Source organism: Physella acuta, unplaced genomic scaffold (genome assembly GCF_028476545.2).
Source record: "Physella acuta isolate Inbredline_101_S28 unplaced genomic scaffold, ASM2847654v3 ptg001216l, whole genome shotgun sequence".
Classification (NCBI taxonomy): domain Eukaryota; kingdom Metazoa; phylum Mollusca; class Gastropoda; family Physidae; genus Physella; species Physella acuta.
In genome coordinates this window covers 215,390-228,239 of record NW_026732733.1, presented here as the reverse complement: position 1 = coordinate 228,239, position 12,850 = coordinate 215,390, and the positions used below count along the sequence as shown (strand labels likewise).

The 12,850-nt window shown below is 32.4% G+C and overlaps 1 long non-coding RNA gene across 1 annotated transcript; it reads left to right on the top strand.

Moving 5' to 3' along the window:
- The first annotated feature begins 4,744 nt into the window (after positions 1-4,744).
- Positions 4,745-7,504, top strand: LOC131957183 (uncharacterized). The gene is made up of 3 exons (XR_009389031.1): positions 4,745-5,019; positions 6,766-6,827; positions 7,270-7,504. It is a non-coding gene; the product is annotated as an uncharacterized LOC131957183 (long non-coding RNA).
- The last annotated feature ends 5,346 nt before the right edge of the window (positions 7,505-12,850 follow it).

The window sequence follows — 12,850 nt, the reverse complement described above, 5'->3', positions numbered from 1 at the left end:
TTATATATGAAATTTCATCAACCTGGCTGTAACGGTACTCAAGTTATCGTGTTCACAGACACACATACATACACACACACGGACAGAATTGAAAAAAAAACAGTTTTTCTGACTCAAATACGCATAATACGCCTAAATTTTGATAAATCCGGTTTCAGAATTTTTGCCGGATTAAAATAAGTCCCCTATACTCTGTGTGTGATGAAGTACTGAGGTGAATAAACCGGGAGTGATCTCCCCTAAACTTTCTCGAATATTCTTATATAAAATAACAGGGGATGGGAACTCGGGCTATAGACATGATTTTTAATCCATTTTAAATACTTAAAGTTTTAAAAATAGAATAAAATCTCGTAGACAAATTAATTGCACACCAAGTGAACGTGAAATAAAAAAGCGCATAATAGTGCGCAATATTATTATTACTTTTAAAATTTACATTAGTTTTTTGAGAAATCGGAAGTAGCGTAAAGTACTACTTCCAGTCAACGGAAATGACTCAAAATTTAACAGAAGGTAGAGAATTAGATCTTTTACTTACGTATGAAATTTCATTTATCTATCTGAAATAGTACTCAAGTTATAGGCTTTTGAAAAATTCAAAGTAGGAAAAGTACCACTTCCGGTTATCGGAAATCGCACAAAAGTTGATACGGATCTACGATTTTGATTAAATACTTATATATGAAATTTCATCAACCTAGCTGTAACGGTACTCAAGTTATCGTGTTTACACACGGACACACACACACACAGACACACACACACACACAGACACACAGACATACGGACAAGATTGCAAAATTATGTTTTTCCGTATCAGTGAGATGCAAAACGTCGAGATTTGCAAAAATCTCGATTTTTTTTTTTGCACGATTACAAGACTTTCTCTATACTTCGTATATACGAGAAAGTAAAAAAGGGTGAAAACTGTCAAAATTTCATGTGATTTTTGTGCACAATCACAATGGTTCCCCTATACTCTGTCTAGGAGAAAGTAAAAATGTATATTTAGCTTCCCCATCCGATGACAACCTCGTTAATGAAGATGTATTTTGAATACATCCTATCATGTAAGATTTAGTTTGAATACACCCTATCATGTAAGATTTAGTTTGAATACACCCAATCATGTAAGATTTAGTTTGAATACACCCTATCATGTAAGATTTAGTTTGAATACACCCAATCATGTAACATTTAGTTTGAATACACCCTATCATGTAAGATTTAGTTTGAATACACCCAATCATGTAAGATTTAGTTTGAATACACCCAATCATGTAAGATTTAGTTTGAATACACCCAATCATGTAACATTTAGTTTGAATACACCCAATCATGTAAGATTTAGTTTGAATACACCCAATCATGTAACATTTAGTTTGAATACACCCTATCATGTAAGATTTAGTTTGAATACACCCAATCATGTAAGATTTAGTTTGAATACACCCAATCATGTAAGATTTAGTTTGAATACACCCAATCATGTAAGATTTAGTTTGAATACACCCACTCATGTAACATTTAGTTTGAATACACCCAATCATGTAAGATTTAGTTTGAATACACCCAATCATGTAAGATTTAGTTTGAATACACCCACTCATGTAACATTTAGTTTGAATACACCCAATCATGTAAGATTTAGTTTGAATACACCCTATCATGTAAGATTTAGATTATATACACCCTATCATGTAAGATTTAGTTTGAATACACCCTATTATGTAAGATTTAGTTTGAACACAACTCTATGAATGAAGATGTAGTATGAATACTACCCTATAATGCAGATTTATATTTTAAACGAGCCAACATTTTGGTTACATGGTCCTTAAATGTATTCTTCAGCCACTGAAAACATAAGTTCCTTTAAGTTACTCTAACTTGTAGTTAAAGCTTTGGTCTCTCATGAAATCACTTAAACTTATTAGCGGCCAATGCAAGGTTTTTTTTTCAGTGCTTATCATTATAACATTTTTTATATTTGTAATTTTAAAAATAAAGTATTTTGAGATTTGATACACTTAACAACAGGAACAAAAACAGATTTAAATTGTATCTATTTTTAATAAACAATGCAGGTTTTTGCTTTTAAAATTTTTGTTTGTTTAAATCGTAAACACGTTTGCTCGAATTTTATTGCACATAATCAGTAAAACCTACACAAAATATTCAGTGATTAATTTCTAAAAACAATCTTACATACAGTTAACTTTAAAAATTATCATCCGATTAAGTTGACTATGTATGTAATTTCTCTGTGGAATTTTCCTGTTCAAGTTTTTTTCTTTACTTTGGTGCTGATTCAGTCAAATCTGATGCAGATCTTTTCTTTCTACCACTGGAAATATGAAAACAAACCAACATTGTGATGTCAAAATAAATATATGAACAAGCAGTCTTTATGTATGTGATGTTAATAAAATAATCTTAAAAGTCAGTAGGTTTGATATTTCTTAAAATTTGGAATCGGTTCAATTTTCTAAAACAAGCAGTAGTTGGAATTTAAATCGGGTGTGTGTTTAATGTAAGACATAATCATGGAGAGTACACAAAATACGTTGATTTAAGACACATGTCAACGACGTATAACCAGTTTGTTACACGTTATAAAAGTATTAATACGACAATGACGTAAATGTTGTAAAATACGTTGCAACAAATTTATCCATAGAGACGAACGTAAATGTTTGAATGCACTCTGATTTACCTATAAGCTGGACAAGCTATAGAATAGGGTCCTTGTTTTTGCTGGGGACACCCCAAAGTATTTTTTTTTAATCTGGTGGGCATTTTGTCGCCAAATTTATTTTTTAGACATTTATTGATAATTTTCCTTTCTTTGTTTTTTTTTAAACTTTGTTTGCGGTCGAGTTCTCTTTGCAATACAATTATAAACATAGTTATGTTCATCAACACGCTTCTTTTTAAAAACGCAAATATTTCTCAGAATCGTATAACACATAGCCCCACACAGAAAATAATGTATTGCTTTAACGTAATTGGTTATTGGTAATTGGTGTATTACACGACTATTGTCAAATAAAATAATGAAAATAAACCCTAACAGATACTAACAATTGAGTTAACGAACCTTAAATACGGGTCAACAAGACCGCAGGCTACTTCCTCACAGCGTCTGGGAAACGGAAACCGCAACAACGCTATCAAAGCCAACCATTGTGCAACGATCACGTCAGCCACCTGCGTTTTCTGTATGAGGCTTGAAAAAATTAACAATAGAATCATACTAGACTACCCGTTATCTCTTGGATAACTGCTGGTTTCGAGGGTCATCCATAAATGACATCACGTCTGTTCACTTATCATCACAAAATAACCAGACCCCACATTCAAAAAGACGTGTTTTTTTTTATCTATTAAAAAAACCGATTTTGGCTGAGCATGGGACTGACCAAACTATATCTTCATACAATGACGTCACAGGTGATCTACTCAACTCTACTTCACCTGCTCAGTAGTGCTCAGTGTCCCGCCAAGTCTCAGACAACATGTTTTTATCGATTAAAAAAAACGATTCCGGCCGAGCATGTCTCTGACCACACTATCCCTTCATAATCATATGCTGAGGACAAAGAAACAGGTGAACTCTACTTTACCTGCCCTGTGTCCCGCGAGGTTCCGATAGGCAACTTCAGCATTCACGTTTAATGAAACAAAAATTGAAAAAACAAACTTTGTCGTGATGTGTCTCGAACCCGTACCACCCGCGTGGTAACTATTACATTACCATCTTAGCCATATGGGTACTGGATAACCAATGTAGAATTAGTCCTATGTAACCAGTTAAGCGAATAGGTCCTATTATTTTAAATTTAATTAGGGCCTATATCCCACATTAGCCAACTCCATAGCTAAACAAACACAGATTTATATAAAATAATTAAGGCCTGAAATAGTTTAGTATATAGATTCTTGTTCTAGATTCTATATGTAGAATTTACGTTAAATCTAGATCTAGATGTAAAATTTACGTTGAGTCTAGATTCTAGTTTTTGCCGTAAAAAAAGTCGATTTCACTTGTTTCTGTGACGACAGCTCATAAGAGAGGAGGCGGCCGGTGGGCTAAGGGGAGGGGGGGGGGGCGGCCGTCTCGAACAAATGGGGCATGCATTCGTACACAATTTGGTAGAATAAAATGAAACAGCTCGCTTTAAACTGTTATACTCAAATACCTCCGACTGGTTTAACTATTTGCCAATAAGATTGAAAATCAGGAAATTGTATGCCGGTATGGCCGATGAGTTTATTACCAGTAACCGGTTTAAAAAAAGCCATTATTTCCAAACCTGGTGTGAGATGGAGTGCGGTTTTTTGCCATTGTGAACTATTATTGCTGTCCAGAAAATTTGTTTAACATAAAGAAAAGAAATCAATTGTACCTTTAGAAAATATGTTTCCGCAAAATAAATGTTTTATTAATGGATACCGTGTTTATTATTGATGCGACTAGTTCCCAGTATTTTGGAGGTTACCTTTGTTTTAATATATACGGTACGGATCAATGTGTTTTAATTTGTTTACTGAAGTATCTATTTTTTCTACATTCATTGTATTAAGCGGCATATATAGTAGGATGCGTTATCTGTAAGGTCAATACAAGAGACAAAATGTGAGGGACCGTAAAGAGGGGGGGGGGGGAGTTTTTGCCGCAATGTAAGAAACCTAAAACAAAGATTTCTATTTCTATGTCCTAAAGTTGTAATAGCTATAGAACTTGTAAGTTTATCGTTCTTTCTCGCGTTAATTCATGTCTGGTTAGCCAGGGAGAGATAAAAGTTTTCGAACTAAATCAATTGTTGTGAACGGGGTTTCCGATTGATAACAAAAAACATGGCGGCTATTTGTTAGTAGGTCCCGCTTCAAGATTTCAAAATCATCAAACGTTCCAGAAATGCAACAACTGTAAAAACTTTCAACGCTGTTTTGTTCATATGGATGGGAACAAACACATGTGTATGCATTTTTTAATATAAAAGTTTTGTGGCGGTAAGTATATTGATTTTATTTCTTTTGTTGATAGTTTGTCCAAGGCTAGGGGACATTACTCTGACTCTACTCAGTCTTAGCTACGAGACTTAAGATTCCCAGACCTAGACCTAGATCTAGATCTAGATCTAGATTCTAGAATCTACCAACTAAGATCTACATTGCTTTAATCTAGTTCTAAGAGTATAAGTTCATGAATTAGAATATATTAGATCTAGATTCTAGATCTAGTATTTTAGTGATTTAGATAAAATATTAAAAATATTAAGAAAAGGATGACGGTAAAACATACTAAAAACTAAAACAACAGGAAAATGAGGATGACTTCCAGTCTCACTCAGCCTACGACTTACTTAATATTAGTTATTAGATCTAGATCTAGAAGTAGCTTGTAGATAGATGGCTAGATAGTAGATAGATAGTATTACTAGATCTAGATAGAGATAGTAGAATAGATCTAGATTCTAGTTGCAGATGGTGGTAGTATGATAGTAATTTTTAGTATGGTAGGCCCTAGATCTAAAATCTAGATCTAGAGAATCTAGTAGATCTAGATAGATTCTAGATCTAGATTAGATCTAGTTTAGGTAAAACCTACCCTAGTTAAGTTTAGTAAGAGCTAGTAATGCCTAGAAAGGCTAACCTGTTTTTAATTTTAAATCAATTTTTTTATATCTAGAATCTAGACTAGATCTACTCTAGCTATTTACTAGATCTAGATCAGTAGCCAGTAGAGTGATTAGAGTAGTAGTTAGTAGAGTGTAGTGTATAGTACTGTAGACTATTGTAGAGTGTAGGTACTAGGTACTAATAACTAGACTGAAACTAAATTAGACTAGAATCTAGGTCTAGATACATTTAGGGCTTACAGACTTATCAGACTACAGTGTTGCAATGAGTAGATCTAGTAATATATAGATTAAATTTAGTTTGAAATTGTTACAGTAGTGCTACTACTTTTCTAAGTAGTAAGTAGTGTAGACTACTAGAAGAGCAAGATGATAGATCTCCATCAAGCTACAATAGAGTTTAGTTAGTAGTTAGTTAGTCATAGTAATAGTACCAAAAGCAGTGTAAGTAGCACAGTAAAAAAAAAGTATTACTACTATTGTATTAGGCTCTTTTATTTTTAGCAAGTTAAAGTTTGGTTAAGTACTAGTCTTCTAGCAAGTTGCCTAGTAGTAAACTTATAAACTAGATCATGTGTATTAGTACTATTAGACTTGTAGGCTAGTCTTGTTAGTCTAGACCAGGGACTATAAAATCTACAATTGATAACTTTCGGCCTTTTAGTATAAGCCTAATTATTAATGAATTACAGGGTACAAAAATTAATAAATTGGTCAGAGTCAGTATGGTTACAGTTAGCTGTTAATAGAATTAAGTTTTAGATCTATTGACTACAATTTTTAGTTACAAGTAATGAAAATGAAACTAATAGTTTTGTAATAGTTAAGATATGGTTAACTGTAAACCAGATATTTTAGTTTTTAAGACAAGCTAAGTAGATAGAAAACTGAACCTTTACAATAAATTAAACCTTTTATAAATATAAATATAAATATATATATATATATATATATATATATATATATATATATATATATATATATATATATATATATATATATATATATATATATATATATATATATATATATATATTAATATCTCATATTAGTTAAATAATTATTTTAATATAATATATGGATAAACTTAATAATTTATTATATTTAAATTCCCTAGGTACTTGGCAAGCAATTTTCTCACACTTTACTGTGGCTATTGGTGCTGATCTTGAACTAAAGGTGAGCTGAATTTTTTTTTTTATAATAAGCCATTTTTCAGCTTAAGCCCAAGTTTGAAATCGATTCAGTTTTCTAATTCTTAAAGAATATGTTGCTACTAAGATTATATACTGTAAGTATTAATATGTATGGCTTGATAGTGGGACTGTCAGACAGTAGCTTTCACATTTCTCTCCTAAAAGATAAGAGTTCAGATCCCTGGTTTTAGTCCTGGTATGATGTCCTAAGTCTCATGAGTACCAGCTCTCATGAGTACCTGGCTCAAGATAGGGAAATTAAAGGTGGCTGGGTATATACCTCTGAACACTCTAATTTTACATGCAAATGTCACAGAAACAGGTGAATTTTAATTCAACTGCTATATTGGCTGTCTGTTTTAATCAATGATTAATTTTTTCATATTACAGAAAGTTGTTAAAAATATTATTTATTTAATTTCTAGGTAAATGGAACAGCATGGATGTGGATTTATAGACACAAGGAAGCTGAATTTAACTTTTAATGAAGAATTTAAATGATGATTGTCCATGAAAAGAAATATTAATCATATACATTGTAATGCTGTATTGATGCATCTTCTGTTTTAAGTAATTAAAAAACCATCCATTTATGAAATTCTTTTCATTTTTTTTTTCAATTTTAAAACTGTAGTTCTGTTTTGTTATTTGAAAACAATGATGAAAGTATACTGAACTGCCATTGAGATATTAATATAAATGCTATTGTTTATAGTTTAATTCTTTCAGAAGCAACTATATTGACATCAAAACTGAATCTTTATTGTACACTAAGTATAAAAGCTAACCCGCAAACCAGTCCATGTCAACAATTTATTGACATTCAAACATTAAATTTTTTTAAAGGTGATTTTTCTTAAATAAAACAGACTACTTTCATATGGGATAAGAAACATTTAATTTTGAAATTGATTGGTTTATTAAATTTTAATGGAGCTGAAACTAAAACACTGGGTACAAATTTATTATTACTTTGTTTCTCAGAAAATTGCAAATTTTGAACATAAGAACTGTGGGAAGTAGGCAATGATGTTAAAATATCTCTTGAAACTTGAAGAAATTGTGGAAGGTTTAGAGATAGAAAACAACATTTCAGAAGATGATGTTTGAAATAATGGTAAAATATCTTTAGCAATTGTCACTGAATAAATATTTTCATTAGACAAATCACATTTAGATATAGAAGAAAAAGGTATGTCTTCAGATTTTCTTATCAGCGAAGATCCTGGGTGATTCTCTTTGTTACCATTGGTCAAACGACAAGCCAATTCTGGAAAATTCATTGGGTTCTTTGCCTGGGCAGCTAAATATATTTAAATTAAGTTCATGCAAGGCTTTAGAAACATCAATTGGATAAAACTCTATAATTTCATTAACTTTTTATTAATATCAGCTCCAAAGGAATAATATAAACAAGTTACACATCATCAATAAATCAAATTTGCAGATATTTCCATTTCACCAAACTTTCTCTAAGTCATAATATATATTTTAAATTCATGGCATTTTGTTAGGCTAGATATGTTGACTTTTATTTACCACAATAATCTGATTATATAAATTAGGATTACCCAGCTATCATACATTCTTCTTTTTACTGCCCTCCTTTATGAGGGGGAGGTAAAAATCATCATAAAATGTGTGATGCAATTTACAGATGAACCCTCTCTCTCTCTACCCGTCCCCCTATATATATATATGTATATCTACATAATCTCTAAAATCATGTTGGTACCTCTACCTGTTTGAATGTTAGGCCCCTTTCCTTCAACTGTTTCTGTGTGGATCTTCTCCATGGGGGTCATCTATAAATGACGTCACGCATTTTTTTGACGATTTTTACCTCCCCCCCCCCCCCTCCCCCTACACATCGTCACAAAAAGCCAGACCCCCACCCCCTAAAATGACGTCACACAGTACTAGATTCTAGATCTAAATTACTACAGTTGCCTACACTCTAGATTTAGTTCTTAAGTTCTACAACAAGACTACACTAAACTTCGCTAGATCTAGAATAATCTAGATTCTATATATAAATTGATATTGAACATATTCTAGTCTACCTGTCTTAAAGTAAATAGCCTATTTAGTAATTTAGTAATTAATTCCACTCAACTACACTGTAAAATAAAAGAAACTAGATTTCTAGATCTAGAATCTAGATCTCTAGACTACTCTTGAGTCTATAAATTAAAAATAAATCCTGTATGTCGTATGTTACTGTCTAAGTCGGAATTTTCAAGAGGGTTTTTTTTTTAAGTCATAGATTTAGATATAGAATTCTAGATCTAGAAATCTAGACTCTAGATCTAGGCTATATATATTTATTAATTAAATTAGGCTTGATTTCAGATTTACGATTGAAATCTTTTAGGCCTATAAATATCATATTTTATATAGATTATAGATGTATTATTATTATACAGGTTGTATTCTAGATCTATCTAGATCTATATAAAATATAATATATTTGTGTGTGTGTGTTATTTTAAACTTAATTTACTTAAAACAACTTATTGTCGGAGTTTTTTTTATTCCAAAAACGAAAGTAGATTTCATAACTTAAAAAAAAATAAATAAAAAATATTCACATTTGGTTTGAAAAAACAAAAAAACGCCAGCTGGCAACTACCGGAGCGAGAACTTGGTAAGCTACTTTAACAACTTACAAGCCCAATACCTATTCATAAACTCAACATATATTGATTAATACATGTAAATCAACTTTGAGCATTTCTGATTTGTTTTTCAAATGTTTTAAAATTGTATTAATTTAATTTTTTTTTTTTCAAAATGCGATAACTGTTAACCCGTATGTCTCGGATCTCGGGCAAGAGTCTGTAGGACGTCCCTGAGTCCACCCAGCTCTGATGGGTACCCGGCTAATGTTAGGGAAACATGGCACTTGAGAACAGTGCTGACCACATTATAAGCATCTTTCTTGTATCGTTGACGCTGTATTTTTGTAAAGCTAACTGGATGTAGTGTTCGCACTTCTGACTGGATGCGCAGTAGGCGTAGCGATTCCATGTAGGGTGGTGGGTTCGAATCCCTTCTGGTTAAAACTGTTCTCCCTTTTATGTGACTAAATGTTGTACTCGTTGAACTCAATGTCTACCTACCAGTCTTTGCTCTAATTTTCACGATATTCTGTGTTTGTTGTAATACTGTGGTATATATATATATATATATATATAAATATATATATATATATATATATATATATATATATATATATATATATATATATATATATGTTACCGAGTGTATCTACTTGTGCTATCTTTGACCGGCATACAACATTAATCACAATACAGATACTCTGAAGTGCAGGTTTACATTTATCTCTTTATTAATTGAATCAATAGAAATATTCCACATAGCGATGCATCAATGTTCCACAAGAATACAATGAACCAACTGACCCCCACTGTCCTCACTAGTTCTCACACATCATAATACACGTGTCCATGGTTCAGGCTTCCAATCTTATTCTAACAAATTAAAACACGTATCTACAGTTCAGGCTTCAACTTCTGTTCTCTACAGTTCAGGCTTCAACTTCTGTTCTCTTCACTTCTCGTCGTGCAGTCCTATTATATCCCTCCAACTACGCAGTCGCCTTGTATTCGTAATCGGTTCTATCCGTTGCATCATAGCTATGAACTCCGCACTTCGATTATATCGCCTCCCAGCTACGCAGTTGTCTTGTACTAGTTATTATTAGACTTTTGTTTCTATTTCTGTCACACCACCTGCATCCGTTGCATCAGTTCAGTTTGGCCTTGGTCATGTCTTAGTTGACAGACTGTTTTGCGTTCTTATCAATCGTCTTTAGTAACTACACTAGTTACATATATATATATATATATATATATATATATATATATATATATATATATATATATATATATATAACGTAGTTTTCATATACCACAATAGACCAACATTACCTCCGTTTACCCAATGGAGATGATTGTGTCACAATCACAAGAACAGAAACCAAGATGGCAGCGAGAACTGTAAGTTGGTACATATTCATGGTGAAATTTACTGTGGGCCAAAATCAAAATCAATCTGATAAGTTATTTAAAAAATTCAGTAAAATACAGTCTCGAACCTGGCGATCCATTAAAAAGATGCAGTAAAGTCCTCGTGCGGTAAGGACACTTGACACTTTTGTGGGAAGAAAGGGGGGACCGGACTAAATTGTCCGGGGGGGGGAGGGGTGGGGAGACACTGGTAAAAGTATTAATTTTTTATATAAATTTGAGGTAGAGGTGCTTCGGTGTGGGTTGGGGGGAAGTACCCCACATCAAAGCGATGCCTGAAATAAACGCTGACTCCAGTATAACAAACGTTTTCAGACTTTTAAGTTAATACATATGTAGAGTTTCTTTTCTATCTCATAACCACGTTATGGGATAGAATATGCGCCCGTGAGGGGTGTTGGGCTACAACTATTCACGCCTTCACAATGCCATGCATAAGTTGTTTAACTACAGCGTGGCTTTGGCCCGGCTGTTGACAAACCACCTAAAGTCATACGCCCTTTGGTCAAACCACTTTTGATCAAACTCCGAGGACCCTTTAAAATGTACATAAGGTTTCAAATTTTATTGGGGAGACTTACACATAATATAAATGAGTACGGGTGTTGTTCTTTTTTTAATTACATCCCGAGGGGATGGGAAACATTTTATTACACTTTCTTTTAGATTGTTTATTTTTTTTCAACTGATTTTCAGATTGTTTTTTTTTTGTGTGTGTGCATAAATTGAAAGAAAAGACTTACCCTGTATTTCCTCCTTTTAAGTCAATGCAAAGCTTTACGAATTTTTCTTTGGGAGATGTAACCAATTAGGCTACCTGTCGCCACGCACTCTGTTGCTCTTGCTTCTCCTTTATGAAAGTAATTTAAAGCTGACGTGCAAGCCAAACCCTAGCCACGCCCCACTACTGAGCCTCTTTAGCCATAAATTCGACACGTCTATATATTAAATGTATGTACATCTAATTTAGCAGTCATAATTGCACGTGTCGTGTGCACACACATAAGCATTGATTAGGTCATATGCGGGTGATAAGTAGCAAATCAGCCAGCATGCTTATTTGTAAACCTATTTTATCATATTTTACATTTAGTTTGAACTCAAAGAGTTAACCCAAAAATTAAAACAAAAATGGCCGAAAAATATCATGCCGTTCCCATGGTGATAGCGGCCATCTTGAATATTTTTTTACTTTTTTACATTGAAATAACTTTTTTAGTTATTATTAAAATTGACCACATTTTCTCTAGTTATTCTGTATACATATTCCAATAAAACTGATAGAACAATGTTTTGAAAATTAATCTGGTTTTTCCTTTTACAGTTAAAATTTGGTGGTTTTTTCGCACAAATTTAAATGTTTAAAAAGTGGTTTTCAGAATTTTTTTTGTAAATTTGAGAATTTATTCTATCAGAATTGTTACCCAACACGTGCCTCTATAAACCTACATTTTATATTGAGTTTTGGTTAAACCATTTTTGAGTTATTTCGATTTTAAGAAGGTAAATATATACCAAGATGGCCGTCATCATCATTTCAACGCCATGAATTTTTCCGCCATTTTTCAATTTTTAAGCTTAACCCTTTGAGTTATAACTATATGCTAAATATGATAGCACTAGGTTTAGAAATAAGCATTTTGGCTAGTTTGGTCTGATTATCCGCCCATGCCCTTAATTTACCCTCTTGGGAGCGTACATATTTACAGATTTTTAATTAAATACTGCAAGGGGATTTAACTAGATTTAGTTAGGTTTACGAGTTGAAAAGCACTTCTAACTGTACAATGGTTCAAAGATACAATTATGGAATGTGATAATGATTAAGTCACGTTTCAATAAAAGGTGCAATAACATCGTAATTATTGTTGCATAAATAATAGGATTTATCGTGTCTTGCAGTTTGTAGACAAAATTTCAATTTGTGTTTGAATTTTTTTTTAGAATGATAATG